Source organism: Palaemon carinicauda, chromosome 13 (genome assembly GCF_036898095.1).
Source record: "Palaemon carinicauda isolate YSFRI2023 chromosome 13, ASM3689809v2, whole genome shotgun sequence".
NCBI classification, from domain to species: domain Eukaryota; kingdom Metazoa; phylum Arthropoda; class Malacostraca; order Decapoda; family Palaemonidae; genus Palaemon; species Palaemon carinicauda.
The window spans coordinates 122,211,461-122,216,956 of NC_090737.1; the positions used below are offsets into that span (position 1 = coordinate 122,211,461).

Below are 5,496 nucleotides of genomic sequence, written 5' to 3' on the forward strand. Positions count from 1 at the left end.
GATACCTTAAATAAGTCGTAACCAATCACATCCTCCCATTTCGGATACCTTAAATAAGTCGTAACCAATCACATCCTCCCATTTCGGATACCTTAAATAAGTCGTAACCAATCACATCCTCCCATTTCGGATACCTTAAAGAAGTCGTAACCAATCGCATCCTCCCATTTCGGATACCTTAAATAAGTACTAACCAATCACATCCTTCCATTTCGGATAACTTAAATAAGTCGTAACCAATCACATCCTCCCATTTCGGATACCTTAAATGAGTCGTAACCAATCGCATCCTTCCATTTCGGATACCTTAAATAAGTCGTAACCAATCACATCCTCCCATTTCATGTACCTTAAATAAGTTGTAACCAATCGCATCCTCCCATTTCAGGTACCTTAAATACGTCGTAACCAATCGAATCCTCCCTTTTCAGGTACCTTAAATATGTCGTAACCAATCGAATCCTCCCTTTTCAGGTACCTTAAATATGTCGTAACCAATCGAATCCTCCCTTTTCAGGTACCTTAAATATGTCGTAACCAATATCATCCTCCCATTTCAGATACTTTAAACAAGTCATAACCAATAGTATCCCCCTATTGCACATATCTTATGGTATCCATGATCAGTTGCATCCTCCCATTTTAGGCATCTTAGAGAAGTCCTAACCAATTACATTTTCCCATTCCAGATACCTTAAAGAAGTTATAACCAATCGCATCCTCCCCATTTCATATACCTTATAGAAGTCATAATCAGTCACATCCTCACATTTTAGGCACCTTAGAAAAGTCCTAATCAATTACATCTTCCCATTCCAGATACCTTAAAGAAGTTATAACCAATCGCATCCCCCTTTTCACATACCTTATAGAAATCCTAACCAATCCCAACCTCCCATTTTAGATACCTAAACAAATAATAACCAATTGCCCCCCCCCCCCCCCCATTTCAAATATCTTGGAGAAGACATATCCAGTCGCATCTTCCCATTTCAGTTGGCTTAAAGAAGTCCAAACCAATTGCACCCTCCCATTTCAGGTGACTTAAAGAAGTCCAAACTTAACTCCTCCTCCCATTTCAGATACCTACGTGAAGATGTACCTGCGAGACGGTGAGAAGCGCCTTCTGAAGCGGAAGACGCGCGTGGCGCGTCACAGCCGCACCCCGGAGTACCACCAGACGTTATGTTACACAGCCCACGACGCCCTTGGACGAAGCCTGCTGGTGATGGTGTGGGAGAGACAGAGGGGATTCGAGCACAACCAGGGAATCGGAGTGGCGGAGATCAGCCTCGCGAAGCTAGAGAGGAACCAACCCCTGGAGGGTTGGTACAGGCTCCTCCCCGTCACCAGCGTCATGAGAGAAGATTCGGACTCCGCCGACAGCGTACGCTAAGGGGGATTAAACGCCTTGAAATAGATGTCGATCCCCTTTTTCTTTGTTTTCGACTTTGTAAAGGATTTTATCTTTAAGGAAAAGGATATGTCGATCTATATTTACTTTGTTTTCTATATGAATGAGTGGGTTTAAGGAAGGAGATCTCAATCCTCTTTTTTTTTTATTTTAAGAACGCTTCTCTATAGATAAGTGGGTACTGAGCAAGGAGCTTTCTATACTATTAGCTTTCATAATGTACTTCGTGGTTAAGTGGATTCGAGGTAAAAGAAAAAAAGACTGATTATAAAAAGAGATTAAACATTCCTTATTAAATTTCGATGTGGAAAAAAGCAAGATATTGGTTCAGAATGGAATTTAGATTGCAGTTCTTTGATATATTGTACATAATTTTGTAATCATATAAATGAATACATTTTACCACCATTGTGAAAAGCCTATGTTTAGTGAAAATATGAAAAGATGGATAGATTGGTGTCTGTGAATCGGAAATTACGACCCTAGGGATTATGAACTTCGAAAATTAATATTTGTTTAAGGTAATTATAAAAGATAACATATTGGTAATGCCTCTCATGAAACATTTCTAAAAAGTACTCAAGATAGAACCTATAAAAGGAATAATTTGCTATTCCATTACTGTGAAAATCTTACCTCGAAATATGATCATGTTATGTAATTCTAGCCATCAAAAATGATAGAGGAAGTATAACAGACACTCAATACGGTTTTTATTATTTCAATGGTATTGAAAGGCTAGATTTTTTTATAGACCTCAAAAAAGGACGGTTGAAAAAAAGGGGGAATTATAATAGAATGGTCTTCATTTTCAAGCTGAATACTACTCGTATCTAAACGCACAAATGAAAACTTGTCTTCTCAGCCTTTTTCTATGATGTTGTGATGTTTGGTATCAGAATTATGCATTTGTTTCTCATATAAGAGACAAGCGAGTACCCCGTCATATGTAGGATAAAGCGCCTATTTGTACATACATATATATGTATATATAATATATATATGAATATATATACTTACATATATGTATATGTATGTGTGCAGCATACTTGCACACAAACAATCTTCTATTACTGCATACTTGGCTCAATATATAAAGCATTAATGGACTTTTACCTGTTCTAAACTTTTTTCTATGCTGACTGGACCTTACCTGGTTTTATATTCTATGTAGACATAATTTTACATATATATATATATATATATATATATATATATATATATATATATATATATATATATATATATATATATATATATATATATATATATATATATATGTATGTATAATATAATATATTTATATATATATATATATATATATATATATATATATATATATATGTATATATACATATATATATATATATATATATATATATATATATATATATATATATATATATATATCTCATGGTACATAGCACTGTGTTGATGTGTCTTGCCGTCGTGGGTTAAGATGTGTATCGTGTCAAAATGAATGGAGAAGTAAGTAAATCGCATGGACTGTGTTATTATCAATGTGATTAATAATAGTTCTGTATATTTGTCATATACCGACGGGAGTGTCAGATGTTGCTGTTAGAGTTGTTTGTAACACCGTTTTTCTATGCATTTCATCAACTGCGTTGATCACAGACACACACACACACACTCTGGTCCGCCATGGGGTCTCGCCACTCGGCGGATAGATCTGTTCATAGACGTAAATACATAAAGAAAGATTTAATTTTTCGTCTAGTGATGAGAACTGGAAATAAATGGAAGTGACTGTTTCCAGCCTAAAATCTTTAACAAGCTCCGCCCACAGTCATTGTGATTGGCCACCATCTCCTCACAGTTAATTAACGTAGATATAACAATGACAATAATAAAACAGGTTATAGGTAATTATGATACCTTAAATAGTGACCCATGGGGTTGGCGTGCGCAGCACATCCGTTTACTGCTTGCCAGAACAGCGGAGCAATGAGATAATGCTTATTTACGAGCGAAGTAAACCACACCAGAGCAAAGATCCTTTGAGTAGTGGCCAGTCACGGTGCTTGTGGGTGGAGAATGTTAAAGATTTCAAGCTGGACACAGTAACAGCCAGGAAAAAATATTCAGTCTTTTATAATGTTAAGGTTTGTACGGTTCTTTTGCAACTGCGGAAACCCATAGTTTATAAATTGTTTGGCACTGAATCTTTTTATTGGAGTTTTTCTTATCGATAGATGTAAATCTTCCAGATTATCTACTACCTAAATTACCAAAAGATTCCATCTAAAATACTCAGATGGATTAAACCTGTATTTAAAAACCCAAAGTCTGTTATTATTATTATTATTATTATTATTATTATTATTATTATTAAGCTACAACCCTAGTTGGAAAAGCAGATTTCTGTAAGCCCAGGGGCTCCAACAGTGAAAACAGCCCAGTGAGGAAAGGAAACAAGGAAAAAGAGAGCGCCATTTACGAATTATCAGTCAAAATTGATTACATCCAACAGTGAAAATAGCCCATTGAGGAAAGGAAGCGAGGAAAAAGAGAGCGCCATCTACGAATTACCAGTCAAAATTGATTACATGCAATTATAGCCCTTCGGTAACTTGATTCACATTACTGGTCATCGGTTACTATTCATTAGCATGAATCAAAGGACCACCATTTCCTTTTATGTAATGACCACCAACGCTAACCCGCAATTAATGCTAAATCGTCATTAGCTTGAAATAATTACATCCAGGAATTTATCGGCGTGAATAGCCTTTTTTTTTTTTAAAGAGCGCTGTTGAATTCATAGAAGCTAATTAACGGAAGTAGGAACAATGGCCCATTGGGTTACCAAATCACACATTATAGTATTATTGGTGATATCAGCTTTCCCTTGGCTATTCCTTCCATTTTATCATTCAAGCTTGTCTATATTCCGTTCTGGTATATCAAAAGCTCTTTAAAGAGGGATTCACTACTCCCTCTAGTGTTATATCATCCATTTCTTCATTTATAACTTGCATACATAGCAGCCAAGAGATTTTATTTCATTTACTGATGATGAGAAGGGCAATACTTTTATTATCAATTACCATTATCCTTATTTAAATAATCTCTCTCCCTATTTCCATTCTCATCATACGAGAGATTCTTTCTTCATTTACTGAGGATAAGAATGGAAGTACTTTTATCATCATTTATCATTATTTAAATAATCACTCTCCTTAATCTTTATTTAATGAGGATAAGAAAAGGAATACTTTTATTACCAATTATCATTATTTAAATAATCAATCTCTTTGTCTCCATTCTCATCATACAAGAGATTCTATCTTCATTTACTAAGGATAAGAAAGGGAAAGCTTTCATTATCAATTACCATTGTTTAAATAATCAATCTACTTGTCTCCATTCTCATCATACAAGAGATTCTATCTTCATTTGCTAAGGATAAGAAAGGGAATATTTTCATCATCAATTATCATTATTTAAATAATCACTCTCATTGTCTCCATTCTCATCATACAAGAGATTCTATCTTTATTGACTGAGGATAAGAAAAGGAATTATTTAATTATCAATTATCATTATTTAAATAATCACTCTCATTGTCTCCATTCTCATCATACAAGAGATTTTATCTTTATTTACTGAGGATAAGAAGGACAATATTTTCATTATCAATTATCATTATTTAAATAATCAATTTCATTGTCTCCATTCTCATCATACAAGAGATTCTATCTTTATTTACTGAGGATAAGAAGGACAATATTTTCATTATCAATTATCATTATTTAAATAATCAATTTCATTGTCTCCATTCTCATCATCTTCAATTTTTATTAACGACAATTTGCAAAGTCAGGGAGGTTCCAGTTGCAGTCATTGAGTTGTTTGACAATCATCATTATCATTATTATCATCTCTCATCATCATCAGCATATTTTATTAAATAGTTTAAATGAACTTGAGTTTTTTATGATCATCAAAACACCACCATCCTCATTCTATGTTAGATAGTAAAGCCTGTAATTTTTTCTGTTTAATATTTTCATCATCATTATCACTGTATTTTAAAATAGTGAACAGAGGGTGAAGAG

At 34.2% G+C, this 5,496-nt stretch overlaps 1 pseudogene; it reads left to right on the forward strand.

Annotated features, from left to right (window-relative positions):
• The window catches only part of LOC137652054 (regulating synaptic membrane exocytosis protein 2-like), a 163,133-nt pseudogene extending 161,064 nt beyond the window's left edge, over positions 1-2,069 (forward strand).
• Positions 2,070-5,496: the final 3,427 nt, after the last annotated feature.